The sequence below is a fragment of the Grampus griseus genome (genome assembly GCF_964374135.1).
Source record: "Grampus griseus genome assembly, chromosome: 1".
Classification (NCBI taxonomy): Eukaryota; Metazoa; Chordata; class Mammalia; order Artiodactyla; family Delphinidae; genus Grampus; species Grampus griseus.
Window position 1 is genome coordinate 82,867,433 of NC_139017.1, and position 22,288 is coordinate 82,889,720.

A 22,288-nucleotide genomic window follows, 5' to 3' on the forward strand; every position below is an offset into this window, starting at 1 on the left:
GGACTTGTGACTGGCATCTGTAGTAGGGGCAGTCTTGTGAGACAGCCCTTCTTTTGTGGAGTTTAATGCTACCTGCAGGTAGTTAGGGTCGGAACTGAATTGAATTGTTAGACACCCAGTTGGTGTCAGAGAGTTGGAGAAGTGGTGTTAGAAAAGATACCAGGTATTTGATGTCAGGAGGTAAAAAACCTCTCAGAACTCTTTGAAAAATGTAAACTACTGCTTAGCTTGTGGGCCATACAGAAACAGACTGGGCTTGATTTGGCCCATGGGCCTTAGTATTAGTGCCCATCTTTGGACTAATACATGATCTGTCCTTGAGAATGTTTGATTTGTGCTTTAGTAGAATTTGTATTGTACTGTCTTTGTGTGGATTGTTTGTTGATCAGTTACATCAAGTTGGTTACAGTGTTGTTCAAGGCTTTTATATTTTACTAAGATAGTTGCTTTTATCAGTTTCTGAGAAATGAGTATTGCAATCTCCATCTGACATTGTTGAATTGTCCATTTCTCCTTTTATTCTGTTAGGTTTTTTTGGTTTTGTTTTGTTTTGGTTTTTTTTAGCTGCAGCTGTGCGGCATGTGGGATATTAGTTCCCCAACCGGAGATCAAACCTGTGCTTCCTGCACTGGAAGCTCGGAGCCCTACCCACTGGACTACCAGGGAATTCCCGCATTCTATTAGTTTTGCTTCATGTATTTTTTAGGTGCGTATACACGTATAATTGTTAGATATTTCTGATGTATTGGTCCTTTAGCATATAAAATGTTTATCTTTGAGTTGAGTAATACGTTTTATCTGAGAGTCTTTTTCCTGATGCTAATATAACCACTCCACCTCTCTTACGGTTATTATCTTCATGGTATATCTTTTTCCTTTTTTTCCCTTTCATCCTGTTGTGTCTCTGGGTTTGAACGTTTAAGATGCCACATAGTTGTGTTTTACCCAGTCTAATTTCTGCCTTTTTATTGGAGTGCTTAGTCCATTTATATTTAATGTAAGTAATGATATGGTTGGATTTAGGTTGTTTGTTTTCCATCTTTGTCATGTCAGTTTTTGGTTCCTTTTACTAAATCTTTTGTGTTCACCAGTATTTTCAATGTTCTATAAGTTTTTCTCTCATTTTGTTTCTACTTTGTTTTTGTTTTAGCTCTAGCAATTATATGTCTAATTTATTACATGCCACTTCAAGGTAATACTGTATTAATTTTGTTAAAACGTAGCAACTTTGCTATAGATCCATTCCTCTTCTTCGTAACTATTGTCATATTATTTCGTTTGTATGTTTAAAAACTATCAGTACATTGTTCTGATTATTGCTTTAAACAATCTTATGGTTGTTTTTTTTTTACAGAAATTAAGAGGAAAAAATAGTCTTTTGTGTTTTCCATGTTTACCATTTCTAATGCTCCTCATTTCCATCCTGTCGATTCAGGTTATAGTCTGATTTCAGTTCTTTCCAGCCTGAATGGGCTTCATTTAGTATTTTTTGTTGTACACATATGCTAGCGACATTCTATTAATTTTTGTTTATCTGAGGATTTCTTTATTTTGCTTTCATATTGAAGAATATTTTTGATTTATATAGAATTCTTGGTTTTACAGTCTTTCAGTTACTTTAAATATGTCATTTCATTGTTTTCTGGTCTGCATTGTTTCTGATGAAAAGTCAGATGTCAGTATTGTTTCTCTGTGTGTGATGAATTGTTTTTCTCTTGCTGCTTTCAAGATTTTCTTTGAAAATCTTTGCCTTTCAGCAGTTTGAGTATGATAAATCAAGGTTTGATTCTCTGTTTTATTATGTTTGAGAATTCTTCCACCTTTTGACTCTGCAGATTAATGTATTTCATCAAGTTTGGGATGTTTTTGGCCCATTATTTCCTCAAGCGTTTTTCCTACTCCTTACTTTCATCTCCTGGGACTTCCACTACATTTATGTTGGGATTCTTGATCTTGTCTCCCTGGTCTCTGAGAAGCCGTTTCCTTTTTTTTTGGTCTTTTCCCTCTTTTAAGGATTGGATACTTTCATCTATCTACAGGCTCACTCAAGTCTGTAATTTTTCTAACAGTTTTTAAAAAATATATTTATTTATTTCGCTGTGCTGGGTCTTAGTTGTGGCACATGGGATCTTTGTTGCCACGTGCAGGATCTTTAGTTGCGGCATGCAAACTCTTAGTTGAGGCATGCATGTGGTACCTAGTTCCTTGACCAGGGATCGAACCCGGGCTCCCTGCATTGGGAGTGCGGAATCTTAGCCATCGGACCACCAGGGAAGTCGCTCAGGTCTACTATTGAGCATAGCTGTATGATGAAATTTTTATTTTGGATGTTGTACTTTTCATCTTATGGATTGTTATTATAGTTCCTAGTTCTCTCTTGAGACTTCCTGTATGTTGAGTACTGCCATTGTATTTTACTTAGTACCTTTATGCTTAGCTGCTTTGAAATCTTTGTCTTCTAACTCCAATGTCTGGACTCAGTTGATTAGTTGACTGATTCCCCACCCCAATCCCCCTACCATCAGGTTCAGTCACACTTTTCTGTTTCTTTGTATGTTTTGTCAATTAGATTATATTATATTGTAGCAACTATGAATTCTGCTTTATTTTTCTGTGGGTTGTTGGTATTTTTTAGTAACTTGCTTAAAGTATGGAGTCTGTACAGCTTATAGCCACTGATGTCTCTTTTCAGTATTTTTACTTTAATTGTTTAGCCTGGCTTGCTACGGTTCCCTTCTGTATCTGCATAGCTTGGTGTTCAGCCAGTGCTTTGGGTGGAAGTTGTGGTCAGATACCTTGAGCCTATCAGCCTCACACCACTGATGATCCATCTCTGTTTAGTTTAGGAAAGACACTAAAAGTTGCAGCCAGTTTTTAGTCTCACTTGGCCTTTCATTTTTGCTGGGCTTTCTTGGGTGTCCCTTTTAGTTAGCCAGCTATGTGTGGAGAGTTTGTCTTAGTTCTTCTGTGACTCTCTCATTTTAAGTGTCTTATATTAATTTTCTGAATGGGCTGCTGCCACAGTATAGGGAAGCTATTCTTTCCTAACTTGGATACCCACTTTTAGCTGGCAAATGTTCTGCTCACATTTGCCCTCCTAACCTAATTGATCCTGCTTCATGTGGCAGCAAAGCTGCTATTTTGCTTTGTTTTTTTTTAAATTGAAGTATAGTTGATTTACAGTGTTACATTAGTTTCAGGTGTACAACAGAGTGAATAAATATTTTTATAGATTGTACTCCATTCAAAGTTATTATATAAAGAAAAACGAAGAAAAAACCAAAAATGTTGTTATAAAATATTGGCTGTTTTCTCTGTGCTGTACAATATCTTCTTGTAGCTTATTTATTATATACAGAGTAGTTTGTGCCTCCTAATCACCTACCTTTATCTTGCCCCGCCTCCTTCACTCTCCCTACTGATATGTTTTCCATACTGTGAGTCTGTTTCTGTTTTGTTATATCCATTCATTGTTTTATTTTTTAGATTCAGCATGTTAAGTGATAACATACAGTATTTGTCTTTCTCTGTTTGACTTATTTCACTAAGCACAATACATTCCAGGTCCATCCATGTTGTTGTAAATGGCAGGATTTCATTCTTTTTTCTTTTAATGGCTGAATAGTATTCCATTGTGTGTATGTGTGTGTGTGTGTGTGTGTATATATACACATATATATTCCAGTTCTTCTTTATCTGTTCATCCATTGATGGACACTTAGGTTGCTTCCATATCCTGGCCATTGTAAATAATGCTGCCATGAACATTGGAGTGCATGTATCTTTTCAAATTAGTGTTTTCATTTTCTTCAGATATATTCCCAGGAGTAGAATTGCTGGATCATATAGTAGTTCTATTTTTAGTTTTTTGAGGAACTTCCATACTGTTTTCCAAAGTGGCTGCAGCAATTTACATTCCCACTAACAGTGTAGGAGGGTTCCCTTTTCTCCACATTCTCACCAACATTTGTTGTGGTCCTTTTGATAATAGCCATTCTGACAGATGTGAGGTGATACCTCATCGTGGTTTTGATATGCATTTCTCTCATGATTAGTGATGTTGAGCATCTTTTCATGTGCCTGTCAGCCATCTGTATATCTTGTTTGGAAAAATGTCTATTCAGGTCTTCTGCCAATTTTTTAAATTGGGTTTTTTTCCTTTGATATTGAGTTACATGAGCTGTGTATATATTTTGGATATTAACCCCTTATCGGTCATATCATTTACAAATATTTTCTCCCATTCAGTAGGTTGTCTTTTTGTTTTGTTGGTGGTTTCCTTTGCTGGGCAAAAGCTTTTAAGTTTAATTAGGTCCCATTTGTTTATTTTTGGTTTTGTTTCCTTTGCCTTAGGAGACAGATCCAAAAAATATTGCTACCATTTATGTTAAAGAGTGTTCTGTGTTTTGTTTTAGTTTTATTGTGTCTGGTCTTACACTTAGGTCTTTAATGCATTTTGAGTTTATTTTTGTATATGGTATGGGAACAAAGCTGCTGTTTTTAGGATCATCCTCAGGCAAGAAAGCCAGTGCCTTCCACTGTTTTTACCAGAAACTCTAGCAGTTTTTTGTAGAATAAGCACTGCATTTTGTCTCATAATCGTTTCCCCATGCTTTGAAATAGGTTGGTTCTTTGTTTGTGTGTGACATGTGTGACAGTTTTGTCAAGTTTTTAGGCGAGGATTCGCTTTTTGTGTGTGTGTGTGTGGTACGCGGGCCTCTCACTGTTGTGGCCTCTCCCTTTGCGGAGCACAGGCTCCGGTCGTGCAGGTTCAGTGGCCATGGCTCACGGCCCCAGCCGCTCCGCGGCATGTGAGATCTTCCCGGACCGGGGCACGAACCCACGTCCCCTGCATCAGCAGGCAGACTCTCAACCACTGCGCCACTAGGGAAGCTCGCTCTTTTTTTTTTTTTTGGCTGCGTTGGGTCTTTGTCGCTGTGCACGGGCTTTCTCTAGTTACGGCAAGAGGAGTACTCTTCGTTGTGGTGTGTGCGCTTTTCATTGTGGTGGCTTCTCGTTGCAGAGCACAGGCTCTAGGCGTGCGGGTTTCAGTAGTTGTGGCACACGGGCTCTAGAGAGCAGGCTCAGTAATTACGGCGCACAGACTTAGTTGCTCCACAGCATGTGAGATCTTCCTGGACCAGGGATTGAACCCGTGTCCCTTGCATTGGCAGGCGGATTCTTAACCACTGTGCCACCAGGGAAGTCCTGAGGATTCACTTTTCATTCTTCCATTAGTGGAAGTTGGCTAGCTGTCAATTTTTTTTTAATTTTATTTTCTCAAAAATTGAAAAAGTTTTATTCTTTAAAAAAAAAATAAGTCATATCTCAGGTATATTTTCTAGGCATGAATTGTCCAGTACCGTTGCCATTAGTTACTTGTGGTTATTTAAATTTTAGCTAACTAAAATTAAATTAAAACTATTTTGTTAGTTACGCTGAGCACCTTTTGAAGTGCTCAGTGGCCACTTGTTATATTGGCTGCTGCACTGGACAGTGCAGATATAGCACATTTCCATTATTATAGAAAGTTCTGTTACACAGTGATGCTGTAAAATCTTTGAGACAAATTGTAACTAATAATAATAGCTACCATTTTCTGAGTACTTACTGTGTGTTGGAGTTTACATTTATTAATCCATGTGCTCTTCCAACACCCCTTGAGATAGGTACTATTATGATCATTATTTTACAAATGGGAAACCTAGACTCCAAGGTTAACAAGGTTACCCAAAGTCACACAGTGCAGAAGGGGATGGGCTTGGAATTTAATCCTAATTAGTCTGGTTCCAGAGTTTGGGGCATTATTTTGTTGTATTGCCTTTTTGATGAGTCGTGCTTGTTAGTTTCTGACTTGAAAAGTTTTTTAATGTTTTGCTATTTTTTAATGCTATTTGATGGTTTAGGGGAAATGATTCTTTTCATATGTAAATTGTTTGCTTCTATTCCTTAGAGTTTTTATTATCTGAATTTTATCATATGCCACTTTAGCATCTACTTATATAACCGTATGTTTTTCTCCTTTAGTTGTTTTAATATTATTTTGTTAATATCTTTGCTGTTGAATAATCCTTGAATTCCTATATGAAGTTTAGTAATCTGCCTGGTAATCTGTCAGAAGAATATTATGATCAACTTATATTTTATTCAATATTTTAATCAATATGTTAGAATAGTCTGCCATTTTCTTTTGCATTGTTTTTGCCAACTTTTAATGTTAAAGTAATGTTGGATTTTATAAAATGAATTGGGATTTTTCCTTTTTTCACTTTTTCTAGATTAGCTTAAATAATAATGGAATGCTGGTCTGTTATTTAAACATTACTCTTCTGTAAAACCATCTTGATTTGGAAATTTAAAAAATGGTGTGTGGCTTGCAGGATCTCAGTTCCCTGATCAGGGATTGAACCTGGGCCATGGCAGTGAAAGCCCAGAATTCTAACCACTAGGCCACCAGGGAATTCCCATTATTTATCTGTTTTATATATAGTAATGTTAATATGTTAATCCCAAACTCCTAATTTACCCCCCCCATCCCCTTTGGTAACCATAAGTTTGTTTTCTATGTCTGTGAGTCTATTTCTATTTTGTAAATAAGTTTGTATCATTGTTTTAGATTCCACATATAAGTGATATCATATATTTGTCTTTGTCTCACTTCACTTAATATAATCTCTAGGTCCATCTCTGTTGCTGCAAAAGGCATTATTTCATTATTTATGGCTGAATAATATTCCATTGTATATATATACTACATCTTCTTTATCCATTCATCTGTTGATAGACATTTAGGTTGAAAGATAGGATAGATTTAATGTCTTTGAGTATTAGCTGTTTCTGCTACACTGTTTTCTGGAGAGCTTGTAATTTTAGTTTGTATTTCCAACTGGAATCCATTTTTTTGGGGGGTTTTGTGTATGTGACCATTTCATTTATTTTTACTTTGTAAACATTTTTATTGGGTCATAATCAAGATGTGGACTGTACAAATCAGTACAGTCTGAATTGGAAGTTTTTTTCTTGTTTGTTTTTGGTAACTAAATACAAGATTAAATTTTGTCAGTATTCTACACTAATATTAAAACGTATGTTTTTATTCCAGAATGTATTGTGTTATTTACTCTCTTGTTTTTTTTTTTAAATCCCATTCAAAAGTGTACTGAAAAGTTTCATTATACTTTTATCTTTGTCATGGTCTCCATTCATTTTAATGCTTTTAAATTTATTACTTAGTTGTTTTTGTTTCTTAATTTCTGGGTTTTTTTTTTTCAATCTATTTTTGTATCGTTTTCCCTTGGTCATAATTAATGGTATTCTGTTTTTATTACATTAAACATTCATTTTATATTTATACGCTAATTCTATGTCTGTAATCTCTGCTGTTTGTTTTCCCCCCTGTAGTTTGTAATTTCAGTTGGTTTGTTTATTCATGTGTCTGTTTTCTTTGCTTTCACTGCTTTAAAGATGGCATTCCATTAACAACTTCTGGCTTCTGTAGTTTCTAATGAAAGGTGTGCTGTCATCGTTATCTTTGTTCCTTTGTATGTAATGTGTCTTTTCCCCTACTCTGCTGTTAGGGTTTACTCTTTATTATTAGTTTTTAGCAATTGATTTTATAATGTGCTTTGGTGGGGATTGTTCTTTGTTTTGTTTTTTTTTTTTGGCCACACCATGCTGCATGTGGGATCTAAGTTCCCTGAACAGGGTTCGAACCCACACCCCCTGCACTGGAAGCGCCGAGTCTTAACCACTGGACTGCTGGGGAATTCCTGGTATGGTTTTATTTAGAGGTATAATCCTCAGAGATTATTAAATTTTGGGTTCTTTTTGTTAAAGTTGGAGAAAATTTGGCCATTTTCTCTTAAAAAATATTTTCTGATCTTTTTTTATATCCTCTCTGGAATTCCAGTTACACATATATTAAACCACTTGATAATGTTTCACAGGTAGTGGGCGTATGTGTTTTTTTCCCCCGCTCATTTGTTCATCTTCATGCTTCGTTTTGTCCATCTCCCTTCAGTTCTGCTAGGTTTTTCTTACATATTTGAAGCAGTCTTGTTAGGTGCACATATGGTTATAATTATATCTTCCTTAAATTGACATTTTTATAATTATAAAATGTTCAATTTGTGTCTAGTAACTTTTTTCTTGAAAAATATTTTATCTGATATTAGTATAGCTACTCCAGCTCTTGCATAGTAACAGTTTCCATGACATGTTTTTTGCATCTTTTTTTCTTTCATCCTGTTTATGTCTTTGATCTCTAAAGTGTGTCTCTTGTAAGCAGCATATATTTAATCTTTTTTTTCTTTTTGGTATCTAGTGTGACAGTCTTACCTTTTGATTGGAGTGCTTAATTCATTCTCATTTACTATCATTATTTATATCAAATCTGTGTTAGTTGTTTTGCTATTTTCTGTGTAATGTATTTTTTTGTTCCTTGGTTCTCCCTTATTTCCTTTCTTTTATATTATATAGATACTTCATAGTGTTCCATTTTAATTCCTTTGTTAGTGATTGCTCTAGAGATTCCAGTATGTCTCTTAGTTTATCACTGTCTACTTTAGATTACTACTAACTTGATTTCAGTAAAATATAGAAACTTTCTCCAGTATGGCTGCTTTACCTTTTCCTTCCTTTGTGCTACTGTTGTTACATATGTTCCATTTATATGCTATAAACCCAGCAGTACTGTTATAGTTTATACACTTTTATGGTTTTTAAAGAAGAGAAGAAAGAAAAAAATACATGGTCTTTCCTATTAACCTGTATATATTAACATTTTTGGTACTCTAATTTCTTTGGGGGTTTGGGTTATGGTTTGGTGTTATGTCCTGGTGCTAGCCAGTGTGACTCCATTTCCTCTCTCCTCCTTTGTGCTATTATTGTTTTATGCAACTTTAAAAAAATCAGTTAAGGGAAGAGAACAAATAAATTTATATTCTTTAATACATTTACCAGCATAGTTAACCTTACCTGTGCTGTTTATTTCTATAGGCATTTGAGTTACTGTCTGAGGATACTTTCTTTCAACCTGAGGATCTTTTAAGGCAGGTCAACTTGAAATGAATTCTCTCAGCCCATGATTATATGAGGATTTCTTTATTTCATTTTCATTTTTGTAGGTTAGTTTTGATGAATATAGAATTCTTGGTTGGTAAGTTTTTCTTTTACCACTTTGAAATATGTCATCCCATTGCTTTCTGGCCTCTTGTTTCTGCGAAATCTACTGTTAATCTTACTGTCGTTCCGTTGTACATCAGGAGTCACTTTTTTCTTCTTTCAAAAATTTCTTTGACTTCAGTAGTTTAACTGTAACTATGTGTATCTTTAAAAAATAAGTTCATGTTCATTAATTGTTACAAGAAAAGGCACAAAGGCCAAATATTTTCCTCCCTTTGTATTTTGCTGAGTGATAATTTGTTATAAAATAAAGTTATAAAATATTTTCCATTTTGGTAGTTTAAAATTTTTTTCACTTAAGAATTTCCTGTTTGAGCCAGAGTATCATTTCTTATTTAGGAATCATTTCAGTTCTTTTGTGGGGTGGGGAGGTCATATTTTTATTTATTTATTTATTTTTAGAGTTATTGGATTATGTCCATATATATAGTCAGTAAAACCTTTTACTATTTTTTTATCATGGCCAGGTCACATGATTAAAGTTTTATGGACATAGGAAAACAAAAATACTTTATTATTTTTATGTTAAAAGATTCCATTCATGGATTCAGCTTTGTATCAAGTACCTTTTGGGATGCATAAATTTTCATATTTTAGAGAGGAAAGATGGTACTTAACCTTTCAGCAAGGTCTGTGGTAGTATCTTTGTAATGAAATACCTTAATATTTTGCAGCAGTATTTACACTTAGTAGGGACATAAAGATATAGTTTCATGCCAGTCAGGTCAGGTCTTTTTCCCTAAATGTGTTTTGAAACTAAACTTTCATCAAAATTTTCTGGATTTCAGAATTTGGATAAGGAAATATGAGTTCGAGAGCCACTGAATTTTATGTTTTACCATTAGGTTTGTGTATATTCAGATATTTTTACTTTTTGTTTGTGGCTGCCATCTTGTTTGTTGCATAAAAGTTTATGACAGTTTATGGATTGTATACTTCACTGTTAAATAAAATTCCTCCTTGTTCTATTTAATGCTTTTTGAGGTCAAATTAGACTTATCTAATGCTATACTGTTTTTCCTCTTTTTTTTGGTTCTACCTTCTTCCACCCACCCCCATTTGCTGATATTTATTTGTTTATCCTTTTCTCTTTAAACCTTTCTTTTGTTTTAGGTATGTTTCTTAATTTGATTAATTTGCTTCTTAGAAGTTACCTTTTGTTTTTTTCTTTCAGGTCTTCTGTTTTTATAAATGAAAATCACGTTTATTTAATTTTAGCAGAGCTCTTTTTTTTGTGCTTGCAATGTATATTCTAATTGCATTTCTCTTGAGTAAGCTTTTTTTTTTCTAGTCAAGTTCTCTTTTGTTTCTTCCACTAGTTCTGCCTCAGTAGGAGCCAGTCAGCTGGTTCTGATTGTTCACCTTGGTCTCCCTCAAGTTACTGAACCTCCTCAAATGGAATATACTTATTCTTTGCCTGTTCATGAGTATGGCTCCCTTTACAGGGTCAATTTTGTGGGGGATGGTTTTATTGGTCAGTGGTGAACTAGTAGACCATGAAAGACATGATAAACTTTGTTTCAGCTGCCCTTTAATGAATATATTTTCAAATTAATTACCTTATTCCAAGAGTAGCGGAGCCTTACTGTTTCCCTGCTCAGCTTGTACAGCTGGGGTTGGAACAGTCCTCACTGAGGATCCAGGGACTGACTGACTGATTGAGCCTATCGGTGCAAAATTCAGATGGCCTCCTAAAGGAGGCAATGAATAAGTAGATGCGGTGAACCAGGCAGCCATGGAATCCTGGCTCTTCATAGTGAAGGCTCCAGGTTCCACTAGGACTTTTCAGTTCCATGCCTCCTTCCCCCATGAAAAGAGAGTAAAGAAAATCTAGGTGCATGCAAGTAAGCACATGTATGTATACACAGATTGAAGCCCTCTCTCCTGTGAGCTGTATCCACAAAGAAGACTCAGAATTCCTGTAGTTTGGGATTTGAATACTTGAATTCAAGAACTGTCTAGAAGTTAGTAAAAAATCATTCATTCAAACTAGATGTTCAGTACTTTTTCTGTAAAGGACCAGGTGTTTTATATTTTATGCTTTGCAGTACAAATACTATCTCTATAGCTTTCTCTTTCTTTCTTCTTTTCCTTTAGAAGTATAAAAATCATTCTTTTTTTTTTTTTTTTTGCGGTACGCGGGCCTCTCACTGTTGTGGCCTCTCCCGTTGCGGAGCACAGGCTCCGGACGCCCAGGCTCAGCGGCCATGGCTCACGGGCCCAGCCGCTCCACGGCATGTGGGATCTTCCCGGACCGGAGCACGAACCTGTGTCCCCTGCATCGGCAGGCGGACTCCCAACCACTGCGCCACCAGGGAAATCCAAAAATCATTCTTAATAAGTTATTGGCTGAACTGTTTATTATTTTTTAAACTGTGCTTTTTCGTAGCTAGCAGGCTGTAACTTGCCCACATTACCAATTTAAAAGTATGTTATTTTTTACACAAGTTTCTGTTAATATTGAAAAAACTTCGGCAACCTTATTTCAAACAGTGCTGAGTACTGGAATTAGATTGCTATATTTGGTAATGAATTTACTCATAATTTTCTGAGTATGTTAGGTTTTTGAATTTTAATTTAAAGATCTATCTTTAAGAATTAGGAAGCTTGGGCTTCCCCGGTGGCTCAGTGGTTGAGAGTCCGCCTGCCGATGCAGGGGACACGGGTTCGTGCCCCGGTCCGGGAAGATCCCACATGTCACGGAGCAGCTGGGCCCGTGAGCCATGGCCGCTGAGCCTGCACATCTGGAGCCTGTGCTCCGTAACGGGAGAGGCCACAACAGTGAGAGGCCCGTGTACCGCAAAAAAAGAAAAAAAGGAAGCTTAAAGAATACCAAGAAGCTTTATGATAACATCCATGCTTAATTACTGTATTTCCTAAATATATTTTGTTTGTTTGATAATCAGTGTTAGGTCTTATATGATCATTTGTGCATGTAAGTGGCCATATGTAACTATGACTTCAGCTTAAGCCAGTTCTATATTTAGTGGTAAAAACAATTTTTTTTTTGGCTTTTCGAGTTTTTGTTTTATTGTGCTCAGCCTGCATATGTGTTATAAATATTCTTTTGTACATGACAGGTGTTCAGTTTTTTGCATAATTGATTTACAGTATTACATTAATTTCAGGTGTACGACAGTGATTCGATATTTTTATACATTACAAACTGATCACCACAGTGGTGAAACTGACTTGTGCAGACTTACTGGATACGTACTACTAATAATTTAAATACACATTCTGTATGGTATTAGTTTGTAGGGTTAAGCCAATTTGATTATAAATTAATTTATTTTCTGTATTATATCTCCAATTTTTTCCTGTATAAAGCAGTATACTACTTTATTTTGCCTCTCCATTCTTTTCCCTCTCTTTATTGACACCTTATTTTGTAAGAATGGGCAACATATTTAACGTTCCATATTTCTAGCTCCCCTGTATTCATATACAAATCTTTGTGCTGCTACCTCCACTGTTACAACAGAATTTCTGTAGAAAAGATCAGTGACTTGTTGCTTCAGAATCTAGTTATTTTTTGCCTTCCTCCTTAGCAAATATGTACTTCTTCCTAGGTGCCTACTATTGTGTGCACACAGGGAAGGAATAGAGATGAACGGGAGATAGGTGCAAGGTGAAGGGAGGAATTAGCATTGGGAATGGTTATACCTTTCAAACTTGGGGCTCTTGACACTACCCACTAATCTTATTCACTCCAGCCTCTTTTTCCTGTTCCCTGAATTATTCAATTCAGACTTTCAACAGTCAACTCACAAGACTCACCCTCATCACTTGATCTGGCCTCCCACTTAGGTAATTAGAGGCCATAGGTGTAAATTCCCTTCCACTCCCTTCTCCACCTGAAAAACATGTCTGTATTTTTTCATTCATAATTACTTTCGAAGGGAAAGGAGGGGAATTGATGATTGAAGATTTGAACTAACTACACGGTATGGGAAAGAAAACTAGGGCTGAATAAAAAGATTGTTAGGTTATGCCAAGAGTCAGCTGATATTTAAGAATATTTTGTGATTCTAAAAGTAAATTGCTACAGGCACGACAGGATCATGAGTGGTTAATGGAAAAAGTAGTTGACCCTTGTTTGATTCTCATTTATTTCAGCTACATGTATGTGTTTCATGTAAAATGTACTTACTGTGATTTGCAGTTGAAAATGTTTGGAATTTGTCTCCTAAATCTGAGACCTCCTTTTCTTTTGCTTAACCCATAAATATTGGTGTACAAAGGGGTATTGTCCTTGATCCTGTTCTCCCTTCACTAATCATAACTGCACTTCAGATTTGAAATACTTATATGCTGGTGGTTCACACTCTTCAGTTCTAGAACTATGCTAAACAGTCTGTCCGAAACTTATTCATTACGTTCTGGCTAAAATTACTTTTCCCTCATTTTGAGTAATTGTGTAATTATCCATGAATTACCCATGCCAGAAACTTGCAAATCATCTGGAATTTCAAATTTCTTCCCTTGCTGTAACTGTTACCTCTCCATCTTCACATATTCATTCATTAAGTAAATCAGTTCTGCCTCTAATTTATCATCTACGTTTCTCTTATGATTGCCTTAGTTTGGTCTCTTGTTTTGTTACTAATAGACCAGTCTTTTAATTAGAGGGCGAGTTTAGCATAGGTTTTAAGAGCATTGGCTGTAGGTTCAGACATTTAAGTTTCAGACCTTGGTCTCCTCTCCCCTCCATTTACATTGTCATATAGCTTGAGAACATTATCTAATCTCTCTGAACCTCAATTTTTTCACCTTTGAAGTGAGGATAGTAATTGAACCTACTTTACAAAGCTGTTAGGAGGACTGAATGAACTAATAAATATACATTTCCCAGTAAATACTACCTGATCTTACAGTGAAACCTTGTACTAATGCAAATATAGATATAATTTGATTATTTCTTGTCCCCAACACAGCCTTTGTTTTCAAACGGGCAGGTTAAAATTCTTACTGGGATAAGGGCAGAAGTACAAGGTAGAGCAAAGTTGGGCTGGAAAACATCTGACAAGGATTGTGGGGTGGCAGAGAGTTCCTGTGTCCCCAGTGTCTCCTGAGCCAATTTATGTGAATCAGACTGGAAAAAAAGGTGCCAACTAATAGAGATGCCTGGAATTTCTGAAATTTGACTCTCCAGTTTGTGTGATTGAATTTCAAGGCCTTTCCTTATTTTGTTAAGGCAAGGTTTTTACCTTATTTTAATTGACATAATTTTAATCATATCTCAATTTTCCCTTCATATTGTAATTAGAATGATTTTTAAAGCTGAAGTTTAATTATAATAGAACAGATTATTATATTTTTCTATTTTAATTTAATTTTTAATCTCTTTTATATATTTACTTTTAGGCCATGCATTTAGATATCAATATGTTTTATTGATGCCTTTGCTAATTAATTTTTGCATCTTCTAAGTATTTTTCCATGTTCTTAAATATCAGGTTGAACTGTATAAAATTACCATATTTGCAGGTCACAAATGGTCAAATACTGGCAGTTTTATATGGTTCAGTCTAATGCTTCATTCTTACAGCAATGAATAAGTACTGTTATATGTCTGATAATTTGATTTGCTTATATTCTTGAATAATAGCTTAATCAGGATACAGATTGCTGGTTGACTGTTATTTTCTCTAACAGCTTTGAAGATAAACATTCCTGTTATCTTTTGACAGTTTTTTTTTTTTACTGATGAGGTCAGCTGTAAGTCTGATTTTCTTCTATTACTAGTAGTTATTAAGAGTTTTTTTCGGGAGTTCCCTGGTAGCCTGGGGGTTAGGATTCTAGGCTTTTCACTGCCATGACCTGAGTTCAATCCCTGGTCAGGGAACTGAGGTCCTGCAAGCCACATGGATGGCCAAAAAAAAAAAAAAAACCAAAGTTCTTCATTTTTGCTATGTTTATGTGCGCACATTTATTTTTATTTACCCTGCTCAGGACTTGGATTGCAATCTGAGTGTTCATTTCTTTAGTTCTGAAATTTCCAATTATTATCTCTTTAGCATCTGTACTTCAGTTCCTTCATGAACTTTTAGAACTTCTATTTTACACATGCTGGAGTTTCTCATTCAGTCCCCCTCCCTTTTTTTTTCAGTATCCAAAATGTATTTATTGGGATGGTTTCCCATTCATCTTGATTCAGGGTGATTTTAATGCTGCTTCTGTCTGAAGGAGCATCCTTCTGTAAGCCTTGCTTTTTCCTCCTGTAGGCTGGCAGAATATAGTAGAGCAGCCAATACAAAAAGTGTTTGTGCATTGCTAAAGACAGTGGTGATTTTATAACATCTTGAACATTTCACATCCATGAAATAGGAATTGGGGCTCTGCACCAGGTGCTTCTTCTTATGTTTCTTCTTCTTTTCTGGAGAGGATGAAGGAGATCCTTTGTGAGAGGCTTGTTCTTGTGGGGAGGTTGTCACAGCCAGAAAGCCTCATTCAGTTCTTTAGCTTGCTTTTCATCTTTTGTGGTTTCTATCTCTCCTTATCTCTGTTGAATTCTATGTGATTTCTTCATATCTATCTTCTACCTTGATAATTTTTTTACAGTTATCACTTATTATTTAGCTTGTGTTGTGAGTTTATTCAGTAATTTTATTTTCTTGATTCTTTTTCAGATCTACCCATTTTCATAGATCCCATTTGTCACTTTGTGAAAATTTTACACATATTTGAAGTCTTTATCAGACTGATATGTCTTCTGTGGATTAGGTTTCTACTTCTTGGTGTATTGTATTTGTTGACTGTAATAGTACTGAAATTTCTTCATGTGCATTGTAGTCTTATTTATGAGCTTATCTTCAGTGGGAGCTCCACTTGTGCCTTGGGTTGGGAGGAGTTCTAATGAGATGGTTTTGTGTTTGTAAGGGTCCAGACAAGCTTCTTTTTGTTGTTGTTGAATGAATATGTGAATTTACTTATCTAAAGAGGAATCTCAGGAAAACAAGTAGCTGTTAGGCAAAAATAATGACTTCTGCTTCGTGGACATTTTGTTTGGAGTTCTGAGTTGATTAAAAAGGAGATTTTAAATAAGAACTTGAACTTAGGATAGAGAACAGAGGAGAAACGTTGAGTTCAGCCTTGGGAAAGATGACTAGTATGATGGACTGGTTTCCTTGGGTTCCTTCTGGTTCATAATAGATTTACTTCCAATTTTCCATTCAGTGTTTCTGAAATCTCAGAAAAACTGGTGCCAGGACACGAAGGTTCAGGGCTGGAGATTGCATCACTACGTGAACCCTAAGTCATCCGGCATTGGATAGATTACCAGTTATTATAAAAGAATATAGCTCAGGAACAGCCAGATGGAAGAGATGCATAGGGCAAGGTATGTGGGAAGAGGTGTGGAGCTTCCATGCTCACTGAGCATGTCACTCTTCCTGAATATCCCCAAGTTCACCAACCTGGAAGCTACTCCTAGACAAGCTTCTTATTAGTTTCTTGACTTGGCCTTTCTATGTACTGTGCAGATAGTACACACGTTAGTTATGTATCTATGCAGGAAGCTTGTTTGTGTTCAGACTTCTTGTGGATGACTCCACGGCTGGCAAGGATTTTAGGTTTCAGAGTACTTAAAGCCTGCCCTGTGGCTTTATTGAGGGAGTTCAGTTTCAACTTTTAACCTTTGTCTTCCTATTCCCAACGGTGGTAACAATAACCCCTGTGGCCCACTTGCATCACTGCCTTACCACTTAGGCTTTGAGTGCCCTTTTGGTTTCTGGCACTTCCAATTTTGACTTCTTGGTTGTAGACTCAGTTATATATTTTTAGACCTTTAATTTGTTATATGTTAGCCATTTCTGTGTTTGAGTTGGGGGTCAGGTGGTCTTAGATTTGCTTAGTGATCCATCTTGAATGGAAGTCCACCAATTTAATGAAGCTAAATTCCAGTTAACAACACTGTGGAGATAAACTAGTTTGTAGACTTGTCTATTTTAGCCTTTAAGCACCCCCCCACCAAAGATTATACATTTTAGTAAATTGACACTTAAAAGAAATTAATCTAATAGGTATGAATGGGTCTCTCAGAACATTGAAGTAATGAAATCAGTTCTAGGGACGTTATGCGTAAAACTTGGTCAGTAGGGGCTTCCCTGGTGGCGCAGTGGTTGAGAATCTGCCTGCCAATGCAGGGGACACGGGTTCGTGCCCTGGTCTGGGAAGATCTCACATGCCACGGAGCAACTAGGCCCGTGAGCCACAGCTACTGAGCCTGCGCATCTGGAGCCTGTGCTCCGCAACAAGAGAGGCCGTGACAGTGAGAGGCCCGCGCACCGCTATGAAGAGTGGCCCCCGCTCGCCGCAACTAGAGAAAGCCCACGCACAGAAACGAAGACCCAACACAGCCCAAAATACAAGTTAAAAAAAAAAAACCTTGGTCGGTAGCTTTGGCTCTGAAGTTTGGGTTTCAGTTTTGTATAGTAATGAAAACTCAACATGACAACTAGTACTGAGTGATTGAGTCAGGAGCACGCTCATCTGATCACTAATTACAAGGGCATTGTTACTCATAAACTCGAATGGAAAATGACTCACCTTTTCAACACAAACATTTATATAATTTAAAAATTTATTTATAAATATAGAAGTAAATAGCAGAAAGATCCCTAAAGAAGCTTCAACTCTTTGTTTTGGTGGTAAGACACCTTGGCTGCTGGGTAATCTGACAGAAGTAAGTAGTCAGCATAGGAATGGGTTTGGCTGATGGTCTGCAGACTTAAATTTTCCTGTGTCTCATTGGGGGTTCTTTCATGCCTTAGATTTCTGAATTCCAAGCTTCTCTGAAAACCTTTATGGCAAATAAGAGTCTTTCTCAAATGTATCCCTCTATTCTTCCTGTACTTTGGGTTGTGTTTCTTCTGCAATGTTTAGGTATCCTTTTGCCATCTACATTTTTTGAAAAAGATAAAAAGTCGTAAACTGTGATGTCAGCTTGCCAGGTAGAAGTAGAAATTGTAAGAATCTGAGAATCAGCTTATTGAGTTCAAAAAACAAAACCTGGTATGACTTACATCAAATCATACATAAAAGTATAATGGATACTTTTATATATTGAATGTTTCTTGCTCAGAACAGAATGTCTCTTCAGAGATATTCCTTCAGAGTTATTCCTTCATTAAGATGTTACAAATTTCTTAAGAACTTTCTCAATATTTTACATATATATATAATTATATATACATATAGTTATATATACATATAATTGTCTATCTATAGACTCCTTTTTTTTCCATTTGTGAACTTCGCACCTGCTCTTCTTGGTTTGCATGCTGTTTCTTCCTTTCCTAGTTTTGTTGGGGGTCCCCAAGACCATCCTCAGGTTCAGTGATTTGCTGGAAGGACTCACAGAATTAAGAAAAGCTTATACTCATGGTTGATTTTATTGCAGTGAAAGGATACAGATTAAAATTAGCAAAGAGAAAAGGTGCATGGTGTAAAATCCAGGAGAAAGCAGATGCAAGCATCCAGCTGTCTCCTTTCAGTGGAGTTGCACAGGGAGAGTCTTAATTCTCCCAGTTACAATGTATGACAATATGCAGGAGGAGTATTGCCAACCAGGGAAGCTCACATGAACCTCTGTGTCTGGGTTTTTCTAAAAATAAATTTACTTATTTATTTGATTTTTGGCTGCGTTGGTTGGGTCTTCGTTGCTGCGCTTGGGCTTTTCTCTAGTTGTGGCGAGTGGCGACTATTCATCGTTGCGGTGTGCGGGCTTTTCATTGCGGTGGCTTCTCTCGTTACGGAGCACGGGCTCTAGGCGCGCAGGCTCAGTAGTTGTGGCACACGGTCTTAGTTGCTCCCTGGCATGTGGGATTGTGCCAGACCAGGGGTCGAACCCGTGTCCCCTGCATTGGCAGTTGGATTCTTAACCACTACGCCACCAGGGAAGCCCTTGTCTGGGGTTTTTATTGGAGACTCAGTCATATAGGGATGCAGCATCCACAGAACTGATAACACCTACTTGGACTCCAGCCGATCCCACAGGTCAAACTGAATACAGATGGCCCAAGGCCTCAGGCAAACAGAAATGCTTTTATCAGGCATATATTCCAAGAGTTCGAAGGCCATCTCCCATATGCCCATCAAGGGCTAGTGTTGAAGGCCTTCCTTAGGAATGTGTGGGGTTTAATGAACCCAGGCCAACCAAGCATACTCTTTCTTGCACACTAGTGAATGCATGTTGATTCTTCAAGACCATGTATAAATGTCACCTCTTCAGTGAAAACTTACCTTATTCACTGTAAGAAGTTAGTTGCTTGTGTATTTTTGCTCCTAAATTACTTATCCTCATCTCCTCTGTAGTTAATGCTGTAGGTTTCCAGGATTTTAAAAAATATTTATTCATTCATTCATTCATTCATTGGCTGCATCGGGTCTTAGTTGTGGCATGCAGGATCTTTCATTGTGGTGCGCAGACTTCTCTCTAGTTGTGGCGCATGGGCTCTATAGTTGTGGTGTGCAGGCTCGGTAGTTGAGGCACACGGGCTTAGTTGCCCCATGGCACGTGGGATCTTAGTTTCCCAACTAGGGATTGAACCTGCTTCCCCTGCATTGGAAGGCAGATTCTTAACCACTGGCCCACGAGGGAAGTCACTCTACAATGGTTTTTAATTCATGCCATCTTAGATGTAAAAATATTTATATTCATTTTCCCCTTTCTCCTGACCATACTGTTTCTTCCTTTGATTCAAAAAAGTGTTTTTATGCATTTCCTTTGAGCAGGATCTTTGTATGCATTTCGTGTTATAAAAACAATATTTTGTTTTCATATGTAATGGTAAATTTGAGTTTGTTTTACCAATATATGTATGTCTGCTGAGGGACTGATATTCCTGCTTTTAGCATGACATTTTGTTTTCATTTTCCATTACAATTACTATATAAGTTACTGTAGTTTGTATATGTACAACTCTTTGCAGTCAAATGCTCTACCACTGAGCTATACCTCCTATATGTACAACTCTTGGACTGTTTATATCCTTGTCTTTGTATGCTGCTTCCTATAGTTGTGCGTGGTATAAACTATAAAAATCATATACTAGTCTTGAACCCTTTTTTTTTAATATACTGCAGTTTTATTTCAGTCACACAAACGAAGTTAGTATATAGGAAATTTAAATGAAACAGTATGGTAAAAATAGCTGAGAACCAAAAAATCTAAAAAGGAAGTACACCTAAAGGATGAGAATTCAATATGCACTAGTGTTTCATCTATAGTTTTGATTGACACTTGATGCTTGCAGATTTCAAAACTTTGAGATCATGATGACTATTCTGAAGAGATTTCAGCACCAGCACTAAGATTTTGTACATTCAGTTGGTTTGCAGTTGACTTGTTAGCCATTTACATAGTGTATAGTACAGATTTGTCACAGGTCAGATCACAGTGTTGAAGGAAAGAAGTACCTTCCTGTAATTAGAAAGGATCCCCTGAACTGCACTCACCTTAAGACATCCAGTATACAGAAGCATGAAAACCATCATAACAATGTGGCTCCAGGGAAGATAGTTTTGATAAGGAAAATAGCCTAAGCTTCTGTTTCCCATTTTAATTACTGAAATCTCTAACAGTGACAGAACTGTCACATAGGACAGTAACTGTATACAGTAATTCAATCAAACTTCTTGGAAAGAACACATTTAGCAATCTGGGATAATGCAGAATGACAAGAAGTATAACGTGATTCAACACTGGTTCTTTTTGTCATTTTACACAGATATCATGTTTGTTAGTTTTTTTAATGACAGGATTTTTTAAATTTTTGGCCGTGCAGCACGGCATGCAGGGAACTGATCTCAATTCCCCAACCAGGATCAAACCTATTCCCCCTGCAGTGGAAGCCAGAGTCTTAGCCACTGGACCACCAGGGAAGTCCTGACATGTTATTATTAGACCAAAGCACAAAACGTTTAGTGCATAAACCAGTTTCTATTTTAAGATCTAGCATTTTTATTGTAGTCTTTTATCTTAGTTTGTACCACTTTTACCCAGTACTCTATCCTACTGTAGATTGTTTAACTTGATGAACAAAATCAAAAGTGATTTCTGACCAGATTTATGGGGGACATAAACATTTATATCATCTAAGTGTTTGCATAACCAAGAGTGCAATAATAAATATGAAAATGCCTATTTCATTTAGAAAATAAGCTTGCTGCATCTTTTTTTTGAATTTTATTTTATTTTCTTATACAGAAGGTTCTTATTAGTTATCCATTTTATACATGTTAGTGTATACATGTCAATCCCAATCTCCCAATTCATCACCGCCCACCCCCCACCCCGCCACTTTACCCCTTGGTGTCCATATATTTGTTCTCTACATCTGTGTCTCTATTTCTGCCCTGCAAACCAGTTCATCTGTACCATTTTTTCTAGGTTCCACATATATGCTTTAATATACGATATTTGTTTTTCTCTTTCTGAGTTAACTTCATTCTGTATGACCTCTAGATACATCCACGTCCCTACAAATGACCCCAAATTTCGTTCCTTTTTATGGCTGAGTAATATTGTATTGTGTATATGTACCACATCTTCTTTATCCATTTGTCTGTCGATGGGCATTTAGGTTGCTTCCATGACCTGGCTGTTGTAAATAGTGCTGCAGTGAATATTGGGGTACATGTGTCTTTTTGAATTATGGTTTTCTCTGGGTATATGCCCAGTAGTGGGATTGCTGGGTCATATGGTAATTCTATTTTTAGTTTTTTAAGGAACCTCCATACTGTTCTCCATAGTGTCTGTATCAATTTACATTCCCACCAACAGTGCAAGAGGGTTCCCTTTTCTCCACACCCTCTCCAGCATTTGTTGTTTTTAGATTTTCTGACGATGCCCATTCTAACGTGTGAAGTGATACCTCATTGTAGTTTTGATTTGCATTTCTCTAATAGTTAGTGATTTTGAGCAGCTTTTCATGTGCTTCTTGGCCATCTGTCTGTCTTCTTTGGAGAGTTGTCTATTGAGGTTTTCTGCCCATTTTTTTTTTTTTTTGCGGTATGCGGGCCTCTCACTGTTGCAACCTCTCCCGTTGCGGAGCACAGGCTCCAGACGCACAGGCTCAGCGGCCATGGCTCATGGGCATAG

At 36.7% G+C, this 22,288-nt stretch overlaps 1 protein-coding gene and 1 pseudogene across 3 annotated transcripts in view; one reads left to right on the top strand and one right to left on the bottom strand.

The window, feature by feature from the left end:
- TRIM33 (tripartite motif containing 33) overlaps positions 1-22,288 on the top strand; it is a gene marked incomplete at its 5' end in the record, with an annotated part of 141,231 nt that overhangs the window by 37,472 nt on the left and 81,471 nt on the right. The window lies entirely within an intron of this gene.
- LOC309819677 (small ribosomal subunit protein eS27-like) lies at positions 15,351-15,506 on the bottom strand (annotated as a pseudogene). Its single transcript has one exon. The product of its transcript is annotated as a small ribosomal subunit protein eS27-like (transcript).